The sequence below is a fragment of the Dermacentor silvarum genome, chromosome 1, assembly GCF_013339745.2.
Source record: "Dermacentor silvarum isolate Dsil-2018 chromosome 1, BIME_Dsil_1.4, whole genome shotgun sequence".
Lineage (NCBI taxonomy): Eukaryota > Metazoa > Arthropoda > Arachnida > Ixodida > Ixodidae > Dermacentor > Dermacentor silvarum.
The window spans coordinates 290,700,448-290,713,520 of NC_051154.1; the positions used below are offsets into that span (position 1 = coordinate 290,700,448).

Below are 13,073 nucleotides of genomic sequence, written 5' to 3' on the forward strand. Positions count from 1 at the left end.
AGGCTTTACTGATGTGGCCCTGCTCGACCTCTGGAAATTGCAAAACGGGGCGAATTCTATCGGTCGAGCAGTGGTAACTGTTTGCACTAGGTTCGAAGCATTAGTGCATAAGTAAAACGAACAATTCAAACATATGTGTACTATATATACATGTATACACAGAAATATTATGGCCGACTGGATGCATGAGGCCTCGCAGCATTCGCATGCATGACACTGTTTGACGCCCCAACACCACTTTCTCACTGATTCGAGGCCGAGTTAGTGTTGGTACTGCGGAAACAAAACGCTATTTCCCGCGCCACAGCTGTCGAAGTTCTGGCGTGCGGACGCGCAGAACTCTGCTATCTCTATGAGTCGTACTGTATGTACTCTTCCGCTGGGAGTGCGATGCGTGCTGATACAACCTCTCGGTGGAAAATGAGTCGACTATAGCCAACCACATGCATGCGTTGGTTCGACATTGAAATTTGGGACCCGCGTTATGCCATGGCGCATGCACTGCGTCTTCACTTCCCGACGAAAGACCAACTGAGTATCGGTTTCGATGTTCTCTCCGGGACAATCACGCATATTCATCTAATACGTTACCCGTGCGTTATGCATGGGGTCGCATTTTGCCTAATTACTGAAGTGAGCATGCTTACGATGGTGCGACGCACGCTTGGGTGCTTAGTGTAGCATAATGAACGCGATTGATGAAGCGCAGAATGAAGCTAGGTTACGGGCCGTGAACCGCACGAGGTTGGGTAGTCTGGGTAACGAGGTTGGGTTGGGTGATTGGTAGTCTCCTATAGGTGACGAACACAGTGTTGAGCGTCAACCCCCCCGTTTCCCGTCGTCTTCTTCTTCGTGGGCCATCGTGAAAGATTTTGACGGTCGTAGTGGCAATATAAAATGGCAGACTTTCCCGCGTCCAGCGCTAATTGAGCCGCGACACTTACGCAGAAACTGGCATTTCAGCTATAGCAGCCGCCCGTGCTGAGCGAACTAATGATTCCATCGATAAGTGGCAAAAGTCCTGCAGAAGACTTCCGCGCCAGACACTCATCGTCTACGGCGTGCTCTTTCGACGTAGACTGAACATCTCGCGTTGCACGTGTGGCTTGCGTTGTATACAGTGGGGCTGGCCGGTGAGGGGTTGCCATCTGAGACGCTGTCTGCGTCGACGCCAACGACCCGAGGAGGGAGGCCGCCGCACAAGAGTGAATCTGACCGAGTACGCCGCTCATGATAGAGGAAACGAGAGGCCACGGCGTCGACTAAAGCTGCGGCATCGCTCTTGTAGCGACTCGGTTATGCCGGCACGGGAATCCGACTGGCTGCATATAGCGCGCTCATTGCGCGGCGTGTCTGTCGCGCCTTTTCTTATTGTTTTTCTTTGCTTGCTCCGAGCGCTGGCGCCGTAACTCTGGAGAGAGGGACGCCTTGTGTATGCACACCAAAAATGACCGGGCGGGGCGCAGTTTGTAAACGCCTTCGCAAGCTGACTGCGTTGGCGACTTCTGTTGTTTTCTTCTCTCTTGCGCAGACATAGCTGAAATACACTGTCGACTTTGGTTTTCGTTGACTATTAACGGCAGCGCGCTACAGTCCTGAACGTAGCGGGCATTGCGCTCACGCGCGAAAGCGCGTTTGCTGGTTACAAAAATTCATCACGACAGAGAGAGAGAGGGGGGTTGCAGTTTTACGCGTATGTCAGACACTTAGTTCGCCTCAAGTTTGGCTACAAAACCATGTAAATACAAGTTGGTTGCCTGACGATTCCTAACCTTGCATGTCCCATGTCTGGACGTCGCTTGCGTTACTGTAATGCTCTCAGATGGCGATGGCCTTCTTGGCCGAAGGTATGCGGTACAAAGGAAGAATACTTGGCTCGAGCGGAGCTAAATCAGGCAGAACGTTAATCCTATGGAATCGCCCGTATCTTACCACCATTAATGACAATCAACATCTGTGGCCTGGCATACCCTAATATACGCCGTCATTTCAAAGTAATACATCGCGTTTCTCTCCTAGTGAGTTATATTCGAAGCACGGCTTTGTTTTCCATAACTATGTATGTAAAAAAAAAATTAGCAGGAGTCACGCTCCATCCTATGAAAATATGACCATCGTGAAATATCCAGCACAGTCTCCATTAATTTTGTCAAAGCCAGCTCTCAATAATAAAGCTCGTCGCCGCGTGAAATATTGGCTAGATTTATTTCAGTTGCAGCGGGGCGTCTCAGTTTGGAGCAAACATTTCTCTTCCTCGTCGTGAAGGCCAGGCCGTATGTTAAGGCCAGATTTATACCTCAAATTATGTAGAGCTGCTCTTTTTTTTTTTTCGCCATCACAAGCCTAAGCATCCGAGTGACAGCTCCCACGATTTCATTGCTTGAAAGCGATTTTTCTGGCTGTTGACGGTTGTTAAACCAGCTTCTTTGCGCGTGTCATCTAATTAGAAGGAAGATTATCACGGTAATCACGATGGAACCAATTAACTGCGACAGCTGCAGACTCTCACAGCGGAGGCCGCCATCTTGCTTTTTAGGTTGGTCCTCAAACAATGGCGCTCTTTTCTGAAAAACAGCTTTGCGGTGCACGCATCGTTGTCTTATATAGACAGCTACAGAAGCTCTTTTTTGCTGCGCATGTGCATGTAGACACCACCACGCTGAGCCTGCGTGGAGCAGAATCCTTACAAATTGCCAAGCGCGAACGTTGAAAGCAGGACAGAAGACAAAGAACCTGTTAGCGGGGCACTTATTCAGGGACGAAATAGTTCGATCACCAGTGGAGGAGGTTATCAAAGCTTTCTTTATCTTCGCCATATGGTCAGAGTGACGATCTGGGGCCGAATTCACAACACGCTTCGTTCGTCAGTGTTCTTCGTTATTGGGCAGGCCCCTTCGTTAATCACATGTCCAGCATCCGCATTGGCTGGAATTTTCTCTTACGTATACGATTCTATCGTAGGAGACATTTTTTTCTTTTTTGGTGTGTGAATACGAGCCCTGACCTGACAAGGACACGATAACGACGACAGTGGCACGCGACGATGACGTCCTAACGGAACGGATTGGCCGACAGACACGACACTTCCGAGCTTTGAGGAACAGCCGGTGTTCACAATGCTTTTTGTTCGCAATTGCGCTTCGCCATTAGCCGGCCGCATTCGCTGTCCTACATCGCGATTGGCTGGGATATGCAGTTTTAGCGTAAGAACATTTTTTTCCCGCTATACGTGCTCTGGGAGCGCTGTGCTCCAACGCTGCCAGCTTTGCCAGACATAGTTATGTGCCGGTATATAATGCAGCCAATAATTTCGCTCTGTCGTATTTCTTTCTTATCACATACCGCTTACGACCAGCCGATCGAGGTGATCAGGCATGGCCGAGCGCCGCTCGGAGCACTGAGAGAAGCGCGAGAAAGGTTGAAAAATTGTAATTGAATCGGTATATTCTCTTGGCCCACGATCTTCTACGCAGGAAGTATTCATTAAACCAATCAAACAGCGGTATTAAAGGTCAGGCGATGTTGCAGATATTGCTAAGCAATGTCCGCTTTATCTCCCTTTCACATTCCACCTGAGAAGTCCTTTAACCATTTTTACAGTTTTTATCGTTATCATAACAACCGTCTACACCTGGGCCATGCAATTATCGCTTGAATTTTTGTCTCCTGTTTGTCATCTAACCCGCAATAATAATACTGTCCGAAAATGAATTTTTGTATGGAGGGAAATTAGCAAATTGATAAGTTACACACCGAAATTCTGCTGTATATAGATGTGGGCAAACATTCATTTGGTGTATAGATTGAGTGCTGCTAAAGCAGCAGCGAAGGCTTCAATTGCAGCAGACCTCACTTATCTGCGATAAAAGAAACGCCAGTCTAAATGAGCAGCATTGAAAGAATAGTCGCAAGTAGCCAAAAATGAACATTTGGTGGGTATTTACTGCATAATCTTCGAAGGCAGAATTCATTTCGATAACGCTGTGTCTCGACAGCACATTATTTCAAGGACGCATTATCAGCGCATACGCAACCCATTTCGTTCCTCACAACAAAACGCTCGTCCGGGAGCATGGCTTTACACACAAGATAAGCCCGCAGAACTCGCAAAAGAGCAAAACTTCTAAGAATGTGTATAACGAGTGACCAAGGGACATCGTATATTCAGTGCAATTGGTGATGTCGAATCTGGGCTTGTAGATATAGGTATATAAAAAAAAAAGACGGAGAAAGAGTGAGAAGCCTTCAGGGTCTTTGTATATATATATATATATATATATATATATATATATATATATATATGTGTGTGTGTGTGTGTGTGTGTGTGTGTGTGTGTGTGTGTGTGTGTGTGTGTGTGTGTGTGTGTGTGTGTGTGTGTGTGTGTGTGTGTGTGTGTGTGTTGAAATAGGTTGGTCCACCGACCGAAACTGTTGGGCAAATAAACCGAAGACAACCGCGAAGTTGTGCTTCTCATCTTCCTGAATATGCTTGGCCCATTGAACAATCCAGTCAATATATATATATATATATATATATATATATATATATATATATATATATATATATAGTGCCGATATGCGCGCGGATGCCAGCGCGCGCAGCTGCGCTCTATATATGGTTAGTAGCCTATCAAATGGAGCCCGTCTTCTTAGGCGAGAAAGAAAAACGCTATAGCTTTCCTGGCGTCGTCGTTGCCATTTCGTTTGCTCCTCATTCGGGTCTAGTATTATACGCGCGCTGCCATGCATGCTTAAGACTCGGGCTCGTTGTCGTCGTTATGTGGTGGTGCGCCGCGCTATATAGGGTGGGCGCAGGGGCCGTTTTGGCGCGCGCTCCTGCGCTTCCATGCGCAGCGTGCACGACGAAACGCAAGCGTCGGCGAAGATCCCCGAGGCGCGCATGGATGTGGCGCCCCGGAATGGGCCGACAAATGGCCCCTTTGGACTACTCTCGGAGGGTCGTGCACGCGTATACTCCGGACCAACACCAGCACCCCTGTCTCTGACCCTCAGAATTGCGGGGCCGCCTCGTATAATGGCCTTGGTTTTCACTCGCACGCGCGCGGCGGTGAGCACTCTGTCCGTCCGGGGGATTTCTCGCGAATGGGCTGTGTATATCGTTTTGTCTCTGCACACGCGCGCCTTATTTTGTGGCAGTATATATATATATATATATATATATATATATATATATATATATCGGCGTGTTTCCGTCTCTTATATCGCGCATCAGCACGAAAGGAGCAAGGTTTCCATGATGGCTGAGGAACACGCAAAGAATAAAACGACGCCGCCGGTGCTCTAGTAGCGTCCGTTCATATTCCCGAGTGCGGTCTGTCGGTCATTTGCTTTGAATCGAGGCATACTTAATGGCGGAACCGGACCCATATCAGTTTCATCAGACGCTCATTTCAGTGAACTAAGTCACGCTATATACGTATACCGCCGCATTTTCGTAACGCGAGCAACGAGAATACGTTCCGGCATTTGGACCTGAAAGACGCAGTGGCTCGTACGAATACTTACGTTTACGTACACAGTGCTCACAGCTTATCGCAAGAGCGCTTTGTATAGCATATGCCTGCTGGTAATATGTCCGCTTGTACCAACCCAATGTGACTACGCGGTCCCGCAGGAGTCCTCAAGGCTCGGGTTGTACCCGAGATGCATTAAATGGTTCGTGAAATGAAGCCGGAGCGTAAGGGTGTATGGTACACTGTTGCTTTGCCGCCAACGCATTCACTCTGGTGTGCGTGCTTAGCGCTCAAGTCAAAGCGAAAGCGCTGCAAAAGTGCGACGTTCGCAAACCGTGTAGTCGCTAAACAAGTATTCGTCAATTGACTGCTGCTATACTATAGCGCTACGCTCGTATAACGAAGCATGGCCCCGCACTTTTTATAACCACTGTACACACAAGCGCTAAAGGTATGAGGTACGTTGATGCGCACGCGTCTTGCACACTCCTTGCACGAGCCCGGGGCCCGGCAATATCGACCGCGGAGTTAATGTATTTAGAGTTTGCTTATCTCTGCAATAATTTCCTTTCCATGCGTTTTGGCAGTTTACGTTCGATGTGCTTCCTAAAGAAGCTTTCCTGTATTATGCGTATACCGCTATTCCGAACGATGGTAGCGGCGAATAATGGAACGTTAGGGCCCGTATTCACAGAGAGGTTTTACGCTAGTATTGTTCGTAAGAAAGAATTTCAGCCAATCCGGATGCAAGACACATTATCTAAGGCGGCCAGCCAATCGCGAAGAGCACTTACGAAAAAAAAAAAAAAGCTTTGTGAATCTGGCCCTTTGTCATTACGCGGCCGCCGTCGCTAATAATATGTTCGCCATATAGATTGGTTGAAATTTGTTTCTTCTACGAACAATTCTAGCCTAAGAAGTTTTTTGTGAATTCGAGCCCTGGACTTCTGCGAGTGTGTTACAGCTGGCATATCACTCAGTTACGCGCCTGCTATGGCCAGACGAAACCTCCGGAATCTCGTATCTGAAACGTTTTTGGTACTGCGACGCATGCGCACTTTCGCCCAGTGCGACGCGTGGCGTTTCACTTTTTTCGTGACACAGCAGAAATGTAATGTCACGGAAGTGCCAAGGAACATTCGCTGTGGCGCTCCTTCAGCCATAGAAGGGCGTTGTCTCTGAACGTCATGGCATCTTCTATGCAACCCATCCTGCCAATGTGTGCTAGAAAAAGACACGACGTGAAAACAGCACCTACTAGAATTGTTCTCGCTCTTATAAACGTCCCGTCGTCACGTGATTCGACATGTGACGGTTTGCCGGATGGAAGTTGGCGTTGTTCGTTAAACGTCGTCTGTTCGGAGGGCCTCGTGCTACAACTTGTAGGAGGGTGTATACAAGCGAGCCACTTCGATCCAGGATACGTGGAGAAGTATACGTTTGCGCAGCTTCATGAGAGGAAGCGCATTCGCTGGTCGCCTTCCACGAAAGGCGAGTGGGGTCGCGCGCGCCAGCTGGCAACGGGTTTCTCAGCTTACAGCATTTCTCTATACGTCTAGTATTCCACGATGAGTTATATGCGCCTTTCGCTGCTAATGGCGTGTTCACTCTCACGTCGCGCGCTTATTCCACGCGCAGCTTTTATAATAGCGTGCCGGATCACTGCACTTTGATAGCTTCGATGCGGAGCGCGCGTTATATAGCTACGCTTGCCAAATAGAAATCGTTCTATCCGTGATGCTGCACCAGTGCGAACCGTTATAGTGAGTGAACGTGCGTGTCGCAGCCATCGGCGATCGCTCAGGATTATAGCTTAGCGCCGTGGAGCTGGAACCGCGTTAACTAATGCAGAGTCACGTTGCACAGTAGTAGGAATGGGACCATGTCGTTGCCACTCGCAAAAGTTTAGGTGGACATTAAACGCTTGGTTTGGCGAGTAAGTTTTGGACGCTTTAGAAACGCAGTGGGGACGCTCTCGAAAAATCGCCAATGATGTTTGTACGGGCCGCGATATAGCTCAATTCGGATTTTGAGACTCGACGAGCTGTCTTCATTCGGCAGAAGATGGCAGTGTCAGTTGTGGAAATCATGGGTTTCCCCTCTAAATGCGTTCCGCGCCAGATCGACCGCTGAAGCTGTAGTCTGCTGATTTGTGTGCGTGGTGCGCTTTTTTTTTTCCTCATAGAAAATGCAATTAAACATTGTTTCTTGTTGCACTGAGCTCATTGAAGAGAGATGTCCTTCTCAATCTTAGGGCCTCGGTTCGCCGGTGAGTAAAAGTTTAAGCACGTAGAACAAAAAAAAGGAGTGCATAAAAGCTGGCGCATATATAGGCACGTCTCGAAAGATCTCGACGTACACGCGCGGACCGCACGCATTGTCCGTGTGCATTACCCGCCGTCTCGCTCTGCATTGATCTGCCTCTCTCACGCTCGTGTATACGGGCTGGGCAAGGCACGAGTCGAGCTCTTCTTAATTTCAGGTTTCCTCTCCTCTTTCCTCCGGCCTTCCTGCAGTATAGATGACACGTCACTCGCCCCACCGGCGTCAGGACGCCAATACACGGCGGTGGTATTAGGACGGTGGAGGGGGAGGTCCCGTCTGCGATGCAAATGAAACAATGGGCCGCGGCTCGTTTGGTCAGCAGGTGTGCTCCCCCTGCACGCTCGCGACGTGCCCCGTCCGTCGTGCCGCCGCATGCAGCGGCGCTGTCCCACGAAGCGCACGGACAGAGTAGACGGCACCGCACAAACATGAGCTCGGTGTCCGCTCGCGCGAGCGCGCCATTGAGTGCGGCGACTAATTGCCGGCCGGAAAACGCAGATGGTCCGCCAAACGTGCCCCCGCCGTTTTAGCATTCAAATGTGAGTCGAGGGTCTATGGTATGCTAACGCAGAGGTCGGGGAGGGCTGAGTAGGGGCTCGCGAAAAGTGGACGAGGCGCATCTCTATGTGGACGCGATCGAAGCCGCTCAGTGAAACCGAAGAACGGATGCCAGAACGATTAACGGGCCGAACAAAAAATACAATGATCATTTTCGCGAGAGTTATAGTGCGTAATTGTGGCACAGACTCTGTGTTCAAGAGATCTGTATAGGTGAATGCCGAGGCGATAACTCGGTATGGCGGTAATTGTCTAAATTAAGATAGTTTCTTGCGTTTTTTATATTTTTTTCTTTATTTTATTTTTTTTTTGTCCCACAGCTGCTACGCCTGCGTTACGAAGGACGCTGTAGTGTAGAACTCGGTTTTAATACCGACGGTTTGATGTTCTTTAAAGAATGAGCGCGGAAATGGCATAACACGCGCTTTGTCGCATTCCGCCCTCATCGGAGCGTGGTCTTCGCAGCCGGGAATTGAACCCGCGACCTCGTGCTTGGCTATATCCCTATCATGACTTTCGCTGGGTTAATAGCGCCTTTCTGAGAGTGCTCATGGATATGTGCGTTAGAAGAGCTTCATAGATTTCCCCGAGGAAAGCAGAGATGACGTCTGGCTAATGCAGAACACTGTTAACCACGTAGCAGAAGGGTCCGGATTAATTTTGTTCACCTGGGGTTCTTTAACGCCGGTGCTGTTTCGATTGTGCTTTTCCACTACGCCATATAACATTTTCTATTCTGTTTTGCTTCGAAATTGTCGGCCATTGTGTCTGGCCACCTTGCTTGCTGTAGGCCGATCTTGTATTCCTTGAACGCTGACCCCTGGCTACATTGTCCCCTCGCCGTTGTAGTTGTTTTATATGATTACGTGGCAAAACTATCTGAGCGTTCTTCAACCAATCACATTCCTCGACAATGGCTTTGCATCGCGGGATGGTCTTGCCGGATTTCTATATAAAATATTATTTCTCGCAACTCCTTACGTCACTCTCGGCCTCCTCACTTTCGGCCTATTAGAAAATGTTGAGATTTCTTCGTGTACTTCAATATAATAAGGAATACAACACGAGTCGGGGCTGAACTTGGAGACCTTGGGTGGCAAGAACGCACGCGTTTTGCACATACGACTTACGTGCGTTCTTACGCTCTCTCACGCTCAGTCCTACAGTTCCAACCAATCGAGTTCAGCGCAAAGCCTCCAGGTAGAATAGGACGCATAAAGCGGAAAAGTTGGCATGCCCCTGAAAGAAACGCGGGGAAAATGTTGGCAGCAACCATCGGAGGATGATTGCCCAAGTACAGCGACAGCAGAATAGTGTAAAGCTGCCGATATGTTCACTTGTGTGGTATTCTACTGCGTGTATAATGCGAGCCCTCGTGGTGAGGACGACAAGACGATGACGGTGACGATTGAGAAGACAACGGCGCGACGACTTTTGACTAACGACGACGAAGAGACGGTGAACGGGATGACGACGATGGCGTTATGGCGTTGCTTCTTGCCTACTCCCCTTTGTTCACACCTCCCTTCTCATGCTCTCTCTCGGTTATGGCGATGTCAATGCTCACACCACCTGAGCGTCCTTAGTGCGGCGAGTCCAGGTCACCGTCCTGCGAAAACTGGAGATGGTTCCGCAAGTATAGGCTATCGCTTTAAGGATGAAGCCCCGCATACTGCAGGATTTCGCTGGACCACAGCGTTTCCGTGGCAGTCTAATCCCACCGAATGGCAACAATTTGACAACTCGAAGCGCTGGAATGCATTTATTATTATTTATTTAGAGTACTCCTGACTCCAGTGGGAGTCGTCACAGATTGAGTACCAAATGATGACAACATGCGTCTCTCAGGGTACGGGCCCGGAGCTATAGTTAAGACTGCCGCTGATCAAGCAGAATAGAGACTACGGAGAGATGCGGTAATGGAGGGCTCCGTAACAATATCGACCACGTTGAGTTCTTTAACGTGGCTCAAAGCACCGTGCACAAACATTTTTTTTTTTTTTTTTGCATTCCGCCTCTACTGGAATGGGGCCGGGACTCGAATTCACGCGTCCTTGTGCTCGGAAGCAGAATGGCATAGCCACTGAAACACCACGGCGGGTCGACCGCATTCCCATTGAAATCAGAATGAAAATAAATAAATAAATAAATAAATAAATAAATAAATAAATAAATAAATAAATAAATAAATATTGTTAAGGTCAATAAATATCTCAATTAATCAATTAATTTAATCTCGGCAAAAAAAGTTTTCGAAAATTAATAAAGAAAGAAAAAATCCAAATAATGGGACCGGGAACGGACGCCAAAGTAGCCCTACATGTATCGCAGGAATCTCGTTTGCCTGGCAAACATCCCCTTCGGCCACCAACTTCTATACGCAACAGCGGTTTGCTGCACTTTCAGCAAGACAAATGGGCAATCATATATGCTGGATGGCGAGAGTGTTGGCGCCCTGAGGAATAGCGGACTAGCGTACCACGCTGCCTTCTCCGCGAGGCTCGAAGGAGTGCTGAGAGCTCTTTGCGCATCGCGCCGATTGCGGCCTTTGACGCTTACGCAAGGTGTACACCAATGGCTGTAGGCTGAATGTGGCTGTGGATACCGCCTTGTAGCGTGCACGACGGCCATCGATATGCCGACTATGCTTTTTGTGGTGGCAGATGACGTTACTCGCCACTTGAAAGCCACTATAGGCGAATTGAAGATTTTGTTTTCAGTTTGAAATAGAAGTGGGTGTAGCCGCATAACGACCGAGCGTGCAAGTATCCCGATGACAGCGTCGCGGAGAGCGCGCGAATGTGTGAAGGCGTTCTCCAGGCATGCACTGATAGCGGATTCAGCGGAACGCATGCGCAGAGCTGTCTGAGCTCCAGCCCAACTATATATACCCGTGCCTCGCCTCCGGTGCATGTTTGTGCGTGCGTGTATAGCGTGTCTTGCGTTAATTAAGCTGCCTCGCGGGCCACTTAGGCTTCGTGCGGCACCCGGAACGACCGCGCTGTTCCGGGGGGTGGCCAACCTCGACGAATAAGTCCCATCATCTCCTCTCTACACTTTCACTTTTAAAGCGAGACTTTCTTTGCCTATTCCTTCGACTTTTTCGCTGCTTCTGCTGGCTGCTGTCTTGCTAAATAGCACTTGCCGAATGCGTGGATCATGCTCAAAGTAATGTCGTCATCACGCCGTCGTCATGCTATTACAATCCCTGTTGGCTCATGGCTACAGCCTTAGATGATTGGCCGGTACCGGACATAGTTCACATCGATCGTCGTCACATCATTCGCCGTCATTCCGTTTTCATCATTACATCGTCGTCATTTGTTTCGTTGTCGCGCGGTCATCTTCATATGGCGTAGTACGTGGTCATTCTATCGTCGGCATTCCTTCATGCGGGTAATGTGCACGAAGGAGCGCAACAAGTTTACGTTGATCGAGGCGGTTCCCAGTGGAAATGTGTCCAACCGGGTCGTGGGGTCTACTACTTGCAAACGATAGCTAAACAGGAACGGCGTTCTTCCCAAGCACCTGTGGAAGCTTCGCTTAAACCGATTCTGCTTAAAATCTGCTTAAACCGCAGATTTTTTTGTGTTGTCTGTTTGTTTACGACACTTGACGAGAACAAAAAATATGCACTTATATATCGTCAGAAGCCAACAAACGTGGCCATTGGGCCCCTCGGTTCCCTTTCTTCTCGTTCGTTTATATATATATATATATATATATATATATATATATATATATATATATATATATATATATATATATATACAGAGAGAGAGAAACGGAGCTGGGAAGGCCATGTAATTCTTAGGGCAGACAACCGGTGGACCAGTAGAGTTACCGAATAGGTGCCAAGGGAAGGAAGCGCAGTCGAGGACGGCAGAAAAGTAGGTGAGGTGATGAAATGCGGATATTTGCAGACGCAAGTTGCAATTAGCGCAGACAGGGCTAATGAGAGATTACTGGGAGAGGCCTTCGTCCTGCAGTGGGCATAAATGTAGGATGATGATGATGCCCAATCACGGAGTCTATTTGACGACTACAAGCTTTAGTCGCAGTTCATTCGACAGCTGTGGGCAACAGTATAGGGCGAGCGACTTAACGAGTCCAGAGCCGAGACGGTTTAAAGTTACCTGCAGGGAGGGCTCGGAAAAAAATTATCCAAACGCAGAGTTTGTGAAAGCCTTCGGTGCATCTTTGTCCACCGATTACGTATATACTACGCCGTAACGAAATGTGCACGTGGCAAAACCCACTGAGAAGTTGGAGCGAATCTCGCGTTCAAATTCGGCTCCTTTCCAAAAATACTCGCGCCGCGATATTGTGACGTCGCCACAAACCTCACTTTCGCTCACGAGCTGGGAGCGATTATAGCGTGTACTGCGCACCTTTACCAGAAAAAAAAATGTAACGTAGGTTGAAGGCTGAGGATTGCCAAGGAAGATGACGCGGTCTCATTATTGACGGACCAGGAGAGCCCTTCATCGTATATATAGCGCGCGGCCATGGAGAGGTGCAGTGCGTGATGTGCGGTTTCTCCACTCTAACTCTACGAGAAAAGAAAGCCTCAGCAAAATGAAATCTTTATCTCGCCGGCGTTTCCTAGCGGCATATAATTCACTGCTACCCGGCAAAAGGCCCGAGGGGGGGTCCCGGCCGTGCTGCGTCCGAAGCGAGGACCACTTGAGAAAGGCCGCGTGCGCGGTTCACGCGG

The 13,073-nt window shown here is 48.8% G+C and overlaps 1 protein-coding gene across 1 annotated transcript in view; it reads left to right on the forward strand.

The window, feature by feature from the left end:
- Positions 1-13,073, forward strand: part of LOC119437212 (bone morphogenetic protein 4) — a 273,407-nt gene that overhangs the window by 1,763 nt on the left and 258,571 nt on the right. The window lies entirely within an intron of this gene.